This window comes from Lichenostomus cassidix, chromosome 20, assembly GCF_008360975.1.
Source record: "Lichenostomus cassidix isolate B80296 chromosome 20, HeHo_3.0, whole genome shotgun sequence".
Taxonomy (NCBI): domain Eukaryota; kingdom Metazoa; phylum Chordata; class Aves; order Passeriformes; family Meliphagidae; genus Lichenostomus; species Lichenostomus cassidix.
The window spans coordinates 966212-979837 of NC_139500.1; the positions used below are offsets into that span (position 1 = coordinate 966212).

At 44.2% G+C, this 13626-nt stretch overlaps 1 protein-coding gene across 3 annotated transcripts in view; it reads right to left on the minus strand.

The window, feature by feature from the left end:
• Positions 1-13262, minus strand: part of RIPOR3 (RIPOR family member 3) — a 49488-nt gene extending 36226 nt beyond the window's left edge. Inside the window, exons 1-3 of one of the 3 annotated variants that reach the window (XM_085079031.1) lie at positions 13125-13262; positions 9262-9359; positions 5319-5401 (exon numbers count right to left, since the gene is read on the minus strand). The gene's annotated coding sequence lies outside the window, so the exon portion shown is untranslated. Of the gene's footprint in view, positions 1-4416; positions 4715-5318; positions 5402-9261; positions 9360-13124 lie in introns of those variants that run through there. The other 2 variants (XM_085079027.1, XM_085079030.1) reach the window with 2 other exon arrangements.
• Between the last annotated feature and the right edge of the window lie 364 nt (positions 13263-13626).

Here is a 13626-nt window from a genome sequence, read left to right on the forward strand (position 1 = left end):
GAGATACCTCCAATATTTCTGTTATAAATAATTTTCATTAAAGGAAAAGTGAAGACCCCAGATTTGTATAAGAATGAGTCACAAAGGTAATAAATTGTGTATTTCCAAACTCAGGGGCATTTAAAAGTATGGCTATAAGAAAAAAGATTTAATAACCATAAATCTCACAGTGGGAAATACTAAATAAACGAATAGGACAGGAGGTTCTCGGGATAACTCTGTGTGTCCATTCCCTCCCAAACCACAGGGCAGCATTGTCCATACAAATGCATATGGCAAAATCTTTCCATCACCCCAAAGAGACACGAACTTCACCTTGGCTTTTGATAGGATAAACCAGTTATGGCTCTTTCAGCTCCACAGCCAGCAGTATTTCAAAATGTGCAGGGACAAAGACCTCCCAAATGCATGAAGGACAAAGAACTGTGGAAACAAGGCTCTTGATGTGTGGATTGTGGCTTTTTTTAAATTTTGCCTGGGCTGGGGCCTTCCTGGGTGTTTCTCTCGTCACTCTCCCCAAACAGAATGCAAAACTGTAGAATAAGGATGCTGTGTGGTGGTCAAAAAAGTCAAAAGGACATTCATATTGCATTTTGTTCAGACAAATATTTTCATAATAATTGAGAAGTTGAATAGAGTATCCACTATTTTGAGCAAAAGAACTGCTAGCTAAAATCAAGGGCTTTGGCTACTTTAAGGCTTCCTAGGCAAGATTAAATCAAAATATTTGCTGTAAACATTCCCTCTTTTCAACAGCATGTCAATTGTAGTAAGGAGAATGTGACCCTAATTCTCAGCATCAAAATCTGGGATAACTTTATAAAGTCAAATGTTTTCTTACTTTCACAGAAACAACTGTTACTGGAAATATTTTCCAAAGCATTTTACAAGTGGAGGTAAGTAAATCAGCTAGCACACTGCACATTTTTAGAGTAAAAATGTTTCTAAAAATGAATCAGGATTTAATAAAAAATGTCTCTGAGGTACGTAAGTCATGCCCATAATAGAATATTTTTCAATTTTCAACCCTGTATAGAGAATTTTAAACCACTAACAGATGTATGAAACAAAAGCAAAATTGTCCCTTATTCTCTGCTGTGCACACACATAGATAGAAACAGGGAAACCAAGGAGAGGCTCTCAAACATTTTCCACAAGAAAGACAATTTGCTCACAATTCCTTCTCCCTTTAAATTGTTTCTGTGGCAACACATCTGGTGCTGTACTTCTGGGCCAGAACATTAACTATCCTGAAAGAAGAAAGTTATGTTGTTGTTCTGTCTGCAAGAATGTGAAGCAGAGAGAGATCTGTGAACACACGTAATCAGGTCAGCTTTTCTGCCTTCCCAGGCACACACAGCATCAGCTATGGATATTTATGCATAGCTTCAAATTGCAAGTTTTAAAACATTTCAACAATGGTTAGAGAAAACTTTCATGGCAAACACAGTCTATAAGGCAGAGATTTTTTAAAAATACAATGATGAGTGCTTTGCTACTGCTGTGTGAAATAAATAAATTATTCATCTAGGAGGAACAATAATCATAATCATAACTCTCATTAACTAATCATAAACATAACTCCCCCTATGTAATGGAGCAAGATTGATGCTGATTCCTTATCTCCCAGCACTACACAAACACTGCTGTATTATCCCCATTTTACACATGAGATATGTCAGGAGCATGTGAGGCCAAACCATGAAGAATTTGTTAAACTCAGCTGCTCCCTGGGCAGCCCCTGCCACTGCCTGACCACCCTTTCAGTGAAGAAATTCTTCCCAAAACATGCAGCCCTGGGCTCTTCAAGTTCTTGAGAACCAATAGATTTTATGTTATGGAAATAATGGAAGTACATTTTTGCTACTTCATCAAGTGGATCAGAGATGAATTCATGGAAAGAACATATCTGATGAGCAATAAAATATCCCTGACACAGTTACTGTCCCAGTAATAATTGCACATGTTCTCCATAAAATAGTTTTATTATTTAATTTGAAACAGCTAAATTCACATCTAGAGCAGTTACATGTAAATCTGTTTGCTAAATACATTTAGGGTATTTCTGTATTAATGACAAGATCATCTTAGTGTTCTGATCTTCTAAATTATTAGTGATTAAATGCCTTGACTGTCTGAAAACCAAGTTTTTGCCCTAAAAAGTTGAATTGAATAAAAACGATTGTTTTCAGACATTCTGTCTTTGAAGACATACTGGTTTAAAGCAGTCTGTCCTCAGGGAGAATAAACTGGCAGCAGAAATGGAAAAGTTGAAAAAAAGTGGATAAAACCTGGTATTTCATAAATATGTATATCCCTTTTGTGCTTCCGGAGGCAGCATCTGAGGATGGGAACTAAAGCCAGGGCCCTGAGCACCTGTAGCCATTAAAGCCTGGCTGATGTCCTTTGCACGACTCACTGTCTATAATTTTGGATTGTCACCAGCCAATCACCTTCCAAAATGCAGTTCTGGCCAACAACAGTCTGGATAACTCAACTCTGTCTGTTCCCTCTTTCTCAGCCTTTTGGCTAGGATCAAGTATGCAGATTTAACTAATATTAAACCTACTATTTTACACAGATTATTTCCTTCACTTCCAGTCTTCCTATTTATTTCACCCAAATGGAACAAATTGATAACCCTTCTGAGCCAGTTCCCCCTCCCTGGCTTTATCTTGGACAACTTTCTATACCCAGAACCTCTGCATTGTCCTGATGCTCTGCAGCCCCACATTGTCACTCATCAGACCCCTGAGAGAGACACACAGGAGGATCATAACATTTCCCTCCCCACAGACCGAGTCTGGTTTCCCTTTCTAGCCAGAGTGGCTCTGCTCTACTTCTCAGACTCTTTATGAGGATATGGCAAAGGAGTATTTGCCAAGGAATTAGCTGTGAATGGGAATAAAGTGATATTGGTGGTTGTGATATTACAGGATCCCAACTCCCTGCCTGGATTGCTCCTAAGCAACCCAGGGCTAGGGAGAACATTGTAGAGCAACTGTACAGCTGCTCTGTGTCTTGACAGAAGGAAACCATCCCATCCTTACCCTGCTCCTTAGGGAATACATTACATAACTCCCTGCTTGGCCTCCATCTCCACACTCTTGGCTCTGTGCTGCTAACAGAACAGCACTGCCCCCCTGCAGCTCCTGCCTGACTCCAGAATGGAGCACTGGGTCAGCATGCAGACCTGGCATCTCAGGGAAGCCCTTTCGTTCCTCTAAAGGGTATCCAGACTCCAACTGAAGGAGAATGTTGCCAAGTTAATTGTTCACTAGCAGATCACCCGTGTTGGATCTCACATGTTTGTCTCTAGACCTGGGGCATAAAGAGGCTGGGCCTGACACTCCATGACAGCTCCAGCCCATCCTGGCAGGTTTTGTGCAGCTTTTCCTGCACTGCTCCACGTGGAGCTTATGTCATTCACCGTGCAGAATTCAGAGCAGCAGCAGGGAAGGGATCAACTGCAACACAGGAGTTTCTCATTGCACTCTCCTTTAGCCACTGCATCTCTCTCAGATGTGCCTCTCCATTCAACATGCAGTATTCTCTCAGACACATTTTGCACTGTTTACTACCCTTGCAAATGATCTTCCTCTGCTTTTCTTTTTTTTTTTAATTAAGGGCTTTCCAAAAAAATATGTAAAGCACCTCATCAATAGGTGTAGCTCCCATTTTGCAGCTGTGAAAACACAGGTATAGATGGATTAAGTCTTGATCCCAACAAAGGAAATGACTGAATCAGGAGTTTGAGTACTGGTGCTGGTTCAATACTCAAGAAATGGCTCCAGAAATATGCAACCTTATTTTTCAAATTCCTTCAAGTTTCTTTGGTTGATGAACAACTCTATTCCATATGGCCCAACTTATTTAAAACACTTTTTAAAAGGGGAAATTAAACTCTGTCTGAATCAAAATGTAACTGGGCTGCGACCCAAAACCTCAACTTGTATTTATACGAATAAGCAATAAAAAAAAAAATTAAAAAGCAAATAAAATGTAATCCTTGCACAGACAAAAAGAGTTAACTAAAATACAACCAGCCCATGCAACGACACCTCCAAAAGGCAAACTCTACGGGATGGCACAAACCTTGTCCTTCTCCTCTTACTGTTTCACCTGCTCCAGCCAGGTTCTCCCCTGCCAGGGGGTTCCGGGGTGTTTCCTGCCGGGAATGCCTTCACCCGGATAGAAAGCTACCGAGCCTCTTTGCGAGGCTGCCACTCTGCAGCAATGTTGGCATCCTTTGAAGCTTGCCCACTTAGAGATGCCCGCAGCTCCTCAGGAGACCATAGGTGACTGCATCCCCCCCAGGAGACTGTCCCTGTCGGTACCGCATCCCCCCCAGGTGAGTGTCCCTGTCGGTACCGCATCCCCCCCAGGTGAGTGTCCCCGCCGGTACTGCACTCTCACCTGCCGGTGCCGGTTCCGGTGCCCCGCGCTGCCCGAGCCCCGCTCCGCGCCCAGGTGAGTCCTACCTGCGCTCTGGGCGGCGGGCGCGGAGCGCGGCTCGGCTCGGCTCTGCTCCGCTCCGTGGCGGCTGTCGCGGCTGTCACGGCTGTCACGGCGGTCCGGGCGGCCGGGAGGCCCCGATAGCCGCCGCTTATCGCCGCTGCCTGCCGCCCAGCTGGGCTCCCCTTCCAGGAAGCCGCGGCTCCGGAGCGCTTGTTTGCCGCTGGATGCCGAGGGCTCCGTCCCGCTCGCTGTTTCCCTTCCTCCCTCCCTCCCTCCTTCCCCACCTCCCTCTCTCCCTCCCTCCCTCTCTCCCTCCCCGACCCCCCTCATGCTGGCAGGGGGGCTGGGAAAGCTCCGCGCGGCTCCAGCACATGCCGAGCTGCCGGTCACGGCCCGGACCCTCTGCTATTAATCAGGAGCATCCCAGGCGCCTCTCGCTCACTCCAGCTGTTCCACCGCGGGTCCCACAGCGCCGCAGGGCCACCACAGACCGGCAGCACCCGCAGGACACCCTGCAGCCCGGCTATCCCTCCGTTCCCCCGGCCCCAACTCTTACCCCTGCTGCTGAGACCTTTTCTGCCGTGCCCAGATCCCGCCTTTCCCACCTTCCCCTCCATTGTTCCCTCCTCCTCGGCCCTTACCCCACACTGTGTCTTCACCATCCCTTTAAAGATTTCCTCCTCTTACAGCCCTCAGTCATACAACATTAATCATCATCTTTCTTTCTCTTATTGCCTCCTCCCTTTCCCCATCCCACCCTTCCATAGGTTTCCTAGTACTGAGGAGATGTAATTTGCTCCCTTTGATTCTCTGTTGGTCAAAGCCTGCTCCGAGTCCTTCCTGCTGCACCCACTACTGACCTCCTTCTTGCTTCTGCAGGCAGGCACTGCTCCTTGGCAATGAGCTTCCTTCTGCCAGCTTTCTAGACACCTTCCAGGTAATCCTAGCAAAAAGAGGTGAAGTTGTGATGTAGAAAGCAGGCTGGAATCTTCCTGTTTCTTGTCTCACCACATGTACTTCCACACTCACACCTCTCTCCTGAACAATGCCTGGCCAGGCCTTTTGCAAACACAGCACACAAACCTGTCCCTGCCTGGGCACAGCACCTTGGGTTATGCTGTGGCTCACCCATCTTCCATTTTCCCCTGTTTTTTAGCAGCACTTCCCCATGCTGACTGACTGACAGCACAGGAAGCCAGGCACTCCCCACGGGGAAAATGAGCTGACTGCACGGAATTCGGCTGTGCCCTTACCATAGCTTTATTAGTAATAGTGTTTGCTTCCCTTTTGACCATGCTCTGCAGCATCCAGGACACACGTCCTGAAACCCACCCCATTTCAGGAGGCTAAAACACAAATCAAAGTTCTCAAAGCTCCACTTGACCAGAAATCCCATATAAGAACCTCTTAGGGCAAGGTTACTGTTTTCGTTCGCAGTTCTTTATGAAGTTGGTTGGGATTAGTATTTTCCTGTGCACATGTTTAAAGGAAAGCCTTGAAAGAGGCAGAAGAAGATCTCTTGCACAGCTGAACACGCTTTTAGGGAAGGCATGAGGCAACTGACACACATGAAAGTGAGAGCAATAAGACACAAAACCAGATGGGCAGATGGAGTTGGCTGAGCCAACAATTCAAGCACTCTGGGGTTTATATACATTAGAAAGAACTGTGCTGAGATGCAAGCAAAAGTGGGTTTCATACCAGCTTTTCCAACTGGTTGGGGCTTGGAGCACTGAAAATGGCAATGATGGTACACCACGGGAATCACAGCTGGAGTACCTGGAAAACCAAACAAGGACATGCAAATATACAGATTTGTACAGGTAAGAACATGACATTCCAATAATTATAACTCTACTAAATCTTAGCTTGCTTTTCCTGGTATTTGGGGGTTTATGATCACTCCCACTGACTGCTTGAAGAATTCCCCCCAGCAAATATAAGTGCAGCTGTCCTGCTGCTCTGCTGGGGTTTTCCAGGCAGGCAGTCCTGTGCTCCAGCCTCAGACAGAGAATGAGGTCTCAGCAGCTCCTGCAGCTCAGGACAGTGCTGGATTGGCTGGGAATGCAGCAGCTCCCTGTCACCAGTGCTGGCCCCACAGCAGGGTGGAGCACACTGGGACAAGCTGAAATCAGCTGGATTTGTGGGAGGGCATTTGTCACAACACCAAATCTCTGCAGGAGCCCTGTGCAACCAGTTGCCCAAAAAGCCATTACTGTTAATGTCATTTCCTCCTAAACATGAGCCTTATAACAAATGTCACAGAGCAGCCCCTCAGCTAATGCCAATGACCACTGTTCCCTCACTCCCCATGCAGATGTGCCCATTTGCTTCTGCTGAGGAATGGCTTTATGTGTTTTTATTCCAGTTTATTTTTTATGATCTTCATTTGCTGTGTCTTCATCTGGTGTGTTTATGTGGCGAGTGCTTGGTTTTCATTATTTTTAACTGCATTTCAGATCATTTGCTCTATGGTTTTGTTCACATTCTCCTTTTCCATGAAATTCTAATAAAACACTTGGCTACAGATTTTCCAAATTGAATACTGATGTTTAGTGCAGCTAATTATGCAGCAGGGTTCAAAGTGAGTTTTATAATGTAACAATTTACATATTCCTGAAAACAATGAACACAAACCTACAAATTATTGCTACAAGCTAGTTTCACATTCTTCTGGAATTTCCTTTAGAAATACATATGTTTAGTATTCTCACGCATATGAAAAGAAGTAAATACTGCATTGCTGGCATCATTATAATATTTACAGTGAAAAAATAAAACACACTCTGATGTGTCCCAGACCTAAAGGGACATGAACAAAGTGCCAGTATGTTTCCTCCAAGATCTCAGAGTGCTCCACAAAAACTCTTCCCAAATTCAGCCACTCAACATCCATCAATATAAGCCAATGATACACAAAGATCATTTTACAACAAAGTATTCACCATGGTTGCAGCAACATCACACATTTAGTGTTTCAGCATCACCAGTGTTCTGGCATAACCAGATTAATCATAACGTTATTGTTTAAGTCCTGAATAAAGTAGGTTTCTTTGTTTCCTAAATGGACCGAATTACAGGCAGCCAACCATGTGAGCAGAACAGCCCAGCCTTCTCAGGAACATCCAGACTAAACTGACTTTTAGAAAGGCTGCTGTAAAACATAACTCTGTTTATAAAAGCAATAGCTAATAACTCAGTAGCTGGGCCTATTACTGTGATCCTTTGCACCAGGCTGACTTGGAGAGACAATCATTCTTGCAGCTCTTAATGCAAGCAATATATATGCAAATATTTGCCTGTGGCTCCACCCCACCCTTTTCTAGTTTGTATTTTTTTTAATTTTAGGATGCTACTTTAAATCTTCATAATGTGAAGTAATTGGCATAGAAGTGGATTATCTCTCACTCTATCAATATATTGACCAGGCACCTTTATTACTGCAACATGACAAACCTCAGAGCATGTTCCAACAAACCATCCCTGCACAAAGCATTTACCCTGAGTTTCTGAGGGGGGTTATAGTGAGATTAAATTGTAAATACACACATCCCCAGGTCCAAGCACATGAATATTTTTCCCTCTTTGTGCATCTATCTGCGCTGAAGTTTTTTGTTCATGGTATAATAACTCAGGAGAGAAACTAAGACCCCAGCCAACAGAAACAAAGAGTATCTTCTAAAACCTCAACACAACTGGGACAGTGGCTGAACTCACAGGATTCAGTATTTCCAAATGTGACATGCATGGAAAATTTGAATTACTTTTCAAGTCTCCTTGACTTGCTCTTTTGTAGTTTTACTTATGATCACTGCACCAGTACTATCTGGTACAGGGGCAGTTCTATTACAATAGAACCAGTACAGGGGCAGTTCTATTACAATAATGTGCACACACCTGGCTGTTTACACTCTGTGGTCTCCCAAGTAGGTTGGTTTCTTTGTGTATGAACACATAAAACACTGAGACAAAAAAGCCTAAATTAATCTGGTTGTCTAATTACAATAAAAGTTTCATATTTTCCTTTAAAAAAATTGTTCTTTCTAATTGTTTTACATTTTCCTGAAATGTTGGTAACTTCATCTTATGATTTCAACAGGTCAATGACAAATTAAAGAAATCATATGAGCGTGCCCCATCACTGGAAGTGTCCAAGATCACGTTGGACGGGGCTTGGAGCAACCTGGGATTATGGAAGTTGTCCATGGCGGGGGTGGAATGGGATGAGCTTTAAGGTCCCTTCCAACCCAAACCCTTCTGTGATTTCTGAATGACATATTGAAGCACAGTAAGATTGATACAGCCATTACAAATACAGATAAGGCTATGGGAGCAGTTGATGTCCTGGGCAGTCTGGTGCAGCCAAGGCAGATGTTGCAATTAATTAATGTCTGTAATTAATGGCTGTAATTAACGGACGTCGCTCCGGTCACAGCAGCCCCGAGTGACAGGGACCGCGCGGGCACAGCGCCCTCTGGCGGCGGCGGCTCCCGCAGCACCCGCGAGCGCGGACAGCGGCGACAGTCGCGACAGTCGCGACACAACTCCCACGCGCCATGGAAACGGCCAATCCCAGGGATTCCCTTCCCAAGTGCCCAATCCCCCTCTGCGTGTATCCAGTGCAGCGCAGCCTGCAGTGCCCCACAAGCGTTGCGATGCTGCAGCTCCTGCTCTGAGCCTGTGTGAGCACTCAATCTCAAATTCAATTCAACAAGCAATATGTCATTATTCTATAAAAGCTACCATTATTTTTGCAACCGGATAAATGCAGAAATCATTCGCAAAATGAATTCATTGTCTCACAGTCAGACACGGGAACAATCCCTGCCATGATCTCCCTCTCTTCACGCGTTTCTGTCAGAGCAGTTTGACTCGCAGGACACAAAGCTGTTGCAGCAGCACTGAAACAAGGCGGACATAGAAAAACTAGTGAGCTCAGGAAAAGGGTTAAATGCAAGACTTCTGGAACAGTGCCTATGAAAGCATGGGGCAGGAGGGACTTGTCTATGAGAGTGACACAAACTCACAAAGGGATGTCGAAATAACACCAAGTGCTCACCCATCACACCTGGGGACAAGGGGACACCACACGACACAGGCCACTCCAGCTGGGAAGTGAGGCACTGTGTAACAGGAGCCGCTGTTTATAAAAGAGGAAACTGGTGGAGGACAGAGAGTCTTGTTCACTTTAATTTTAACATCTATCAACCACCATTCTGCGCAAAAATGTTCCTTTGTAGCAAAAGGCACAAGTGCTCCTTATTCAGCAGATGGCACTTAAAAGTCTCACTTATTTCACATTTACTAGGTTGCAGACACTAACAGACGGCAGAGTTTTCTTCACATAACATGTTTTCCAGATAGGCTTAACAGCAAAGGTTTTATTCTGAAAGGCTTATTAGGCAGAGCTGTTTATCTAAGAATATGACAAAATTAAAATCCCAATCTGTACCAAATTAAGTTTAAAATAAATTTTCCAACAATTACTCTTTTGATTTGTCTTCTTTTTTTTTTTTTCTTTTTCCAAAATTCTGGACCAGGAATACTCAGTGACTAGTGGAAAACCAAACAGGAAATGTTCACAAATTCCTTTGTGGAAAGAACCCCTGAAGTGTTACCTATTGACCTGTACAGCTCAGCACCAGCATGGTTTCCTCTGAGTACTTCAGGCAGAAGAGTTAAATCATTAAACTCCACACGAGTGCAAGTGTGAGGTGTCAGCTGGACTCAGAACTGCCCTGTTTAAACAAGGGGGAATTTCAAAGTAATTCAGAGTCATTGGACATGAATGAATTACTAGATTATCAGGAGGAAAAAGGTTTAAAAGCTTTTCATTATTTTAGTTAGAAACCCCAGCAAGTATAAATTAATGTATCACTATCAGCTTTTTACTTGCTAGGAAAGTATTTTCAGATAACTTCATGAGTTTATCACTGGACCTAGTTTATAACTGGATTTATAACACACCTGAAACAAATGTTTCTTTGACAGGCAGTATGGTATAAAGACAACCTTTCCCATAAAGCCAGCCAAAATAAAAGCACAAAATGAAAGAAAAATCCCCAGCCCTAGGAAACTATAAATATTTTATGGAAAAAGATCTCATATATGAATTCATATATGAACATATATGAAGTGCTATTTAAATATTATTATTATTAATAAAGCAGCCAAGTTGCCATGCACTGGGTTTACTCGCCGAGCTTTGCTCCTGTGTTTGTGTAGAGCTGTTGGTATGGGTTGTGTTCCATGGAGATAAAATATAACAAGCTCTCCTTCTCAAATTATTTCTCTCTCATCCAGCATTTGCGAATTCACACATTCTTCCTCACAATCAGCAGTATCAACAGAATGTTATGGAATGTATTTCCCTGGATTCATCGGGACCTATATGTAGTGCTCTACAATATGATTTCCATTTGTGAACACCAGATGCCTTTATGGCAGAACTGGTTTTTCTGTACCACTCAATAAGAGGAAGGCAAAAGCAACTTGAGGTCACACTGATCCCCAATAATCTGAAAATGCAGTATCCAAATGTGTACACCGGTGTTGAAAACTCCTCTTTGTAGGGAAATGTAACTGGCACAGGGGATTAATGTATCCAAATTGCAGAAGGTATCAAAAAGAAAGCCTGTAAGTACAGAACTTAATTTTGAAAAAAAGCAGGACCTTATTATCATTTTGAAAATAAAGCTTCTATTTTCCCTTTTTATTTTTACTTCCAACCAAAAAAACCCTCCAACCTCTCATCAGCTCCAAGACAAGATCAGATTATGATCTCGTGCATCTAACAATCACTCTTCTGAGCTGGCACTGACAGAGTAAATAAAGTAAAAATAAGTAAAAATAAAGTAGTAAAAACTACTTTATGTTAAATAGAAAATCAGCATAAGCCCTGAACTATGGAATAAAAGATTAGGTGTGTCATCAATAGCAGTCAGCCCATGCTGACAGAAATTTTCTATGCTGTATTCTTGGAAGTATTCTGTGAACTCCCAGGGGGGCTGTATGGAATACCATTCCACTTCAAACGTGGGAAATCTGGGGATAGGAAAGAAACATCACAGCAAAATCTCACTATACTCCATGGTGGACTTAAGTGATGGAATTTCTAAACAAACAAAGAAAAAAAAAAAGCCTCCCAAAAAACTTCCCTAGTTGGTCAGAGATCAGGAAACCCAACCTGTCTTTCAACTTCACAGAAACTGAACGTGCCATGAATAGCTTGATCAGGTCTGAATCACAGGTTGTACAGAACTTGTGACTAAAATAGCTCTATAAGCTTGCCTTACAACTGGCACAAAGAGCTGCCTCACTCCCCACCTTTATCTGAGATCAAATTGTTTATCACATTCCTTCCTCATACGTCAGCTCCTTGTAATGAAAGCCAGCCAGTGATTAATACATTTTATTAGGTTGGTTCCAGTGACTTGAAATGAATTTGCCCTGACTCCTCAGGCTCGCTCCCACACCCACTGCCTGGCACTCCAGCCATGCTAGGAATGCACAATAGAAAACAAATTATCTTAGGCGATACCTCATAAATCTATAGCAATAAAATTAACTGCACAACAGCTCCAAGCAGAAGCCCTCCAAGCTTCAGGAGGCTTTTCTCCCTTTCTCCAAGAGAAAAGAGGCAACCCAGCAGCTTTATAACATCAGAGAAGTCACTGTTCCCTTGTCTCTTGCACTCTTCTCTATGCTCAGCTCATTAAGCAGAGCTGTAGAAGACAGATATGGAAAGCAGTCCAAACTCTTTTCAATTTTATAATTACAAATTATAGACAGAATTAGAGGTTTTATCCTGGTCTTGCTCACATAGCTGTAATCTGTCTTCTACTGCACCAGGACCACAGATTCTATCTAAATTTACAGGCTGAATTCTCCATGTATCCTTCTGCAGTGTAAAACCAAAACATGCTGGATAAGGATGAGCAGATTTGAATCAGCCTAGACACCGTCTGGCAGCAAACTACACTTAACTATTAACAATATCCTCTGTGCTAATTACAGCTTGTCTTGGCTCGAGTGAGAGCTGCAATTCCTTTGCCTTTGGCGTGATGGGAGGAAGATCAACTGCACAAAAATCAGCACCGACTTAAAAGTGATTCAGCACTGGATGTTTTTTATTTAATTACTGATTACCAACCGACTAGACACGCATGCCTTCAATTGCAAGGCATTGTTTGAGCTCCCGTCACAGCCATCCACACAATATCTACACGAGGAAACCTCACGCGGGGTTCTCTTCTATCGGGTTTATAGATTAGGGAGAGACCTGTAATTCAAAGGTCTGTTGACATAACAAGATTGATCTACACCCTTTCTTCTTGCCCACAGACATGTGAAAAGACATCTTTCTTCAGACAGTTTATGGTCTCTCCACTCACGGACTTTGTCAGTACTTTTCTCAGGGTAGCCTAACTGGCCTTTAAATGAAAATAATTGATCTATTTCAGAATTGAAAGAATAAAAAACATCACCTAAGACAACCCCGCTGACATAACCAGATCCCACCATCTTATTTGTGACTAAAATGATAACAAGCTCCATGAAGACCTTTATGTTCAGGATGGACACAGAACCACATCCTGAGAGTTCAAACTTAGGGCCTGACCAAGTCTTATTTCATGTAATGTGTAAATCAGCTAACACTGGTGCACCTTGTGTGTCACATCCGTAGGATCCCAAGATCCCCGAATCACAGAATCGTTAGGGTTGGCAGGGATCTTTCTCTGGAGATCACTCGGTGCACGCCAACCCAGATGTCTGAGGGGTTTGAGCCCTCAGGGCAGCTGACCCGGGAACTGCCGGCCTGGGGCCGCCGAGACTCTGAGAGACGGCGGGCTGTGAGGGGAGCAGGGCTGCGGGATGGCTCCTCAGGGCTGTGAGGGGAGCAGGGCTGCGGGATGGCTCCTCAGGGCTGTGAGGGGAGCAGGGCTGTGAGGGGAGCAGGGCTGCGGGATGGCTCCTCAGGGCTGTGAAGGGAGCAGGGCTGCGGGATGGCTCCTCAGGGCTGTGAGGGGAGCAGCGCTGCGGGATGGCTCCTGAGGGCTCTGGAGCAGCGGGAGCGAGCCATGGAGGCTGCTGAGGGCTGTGGGAGGATGCGGCGGTGGGGGATGGCGGCTCCCCGGGGCGGGAGCGCCTGAGGAGGCGGCGGGGAGC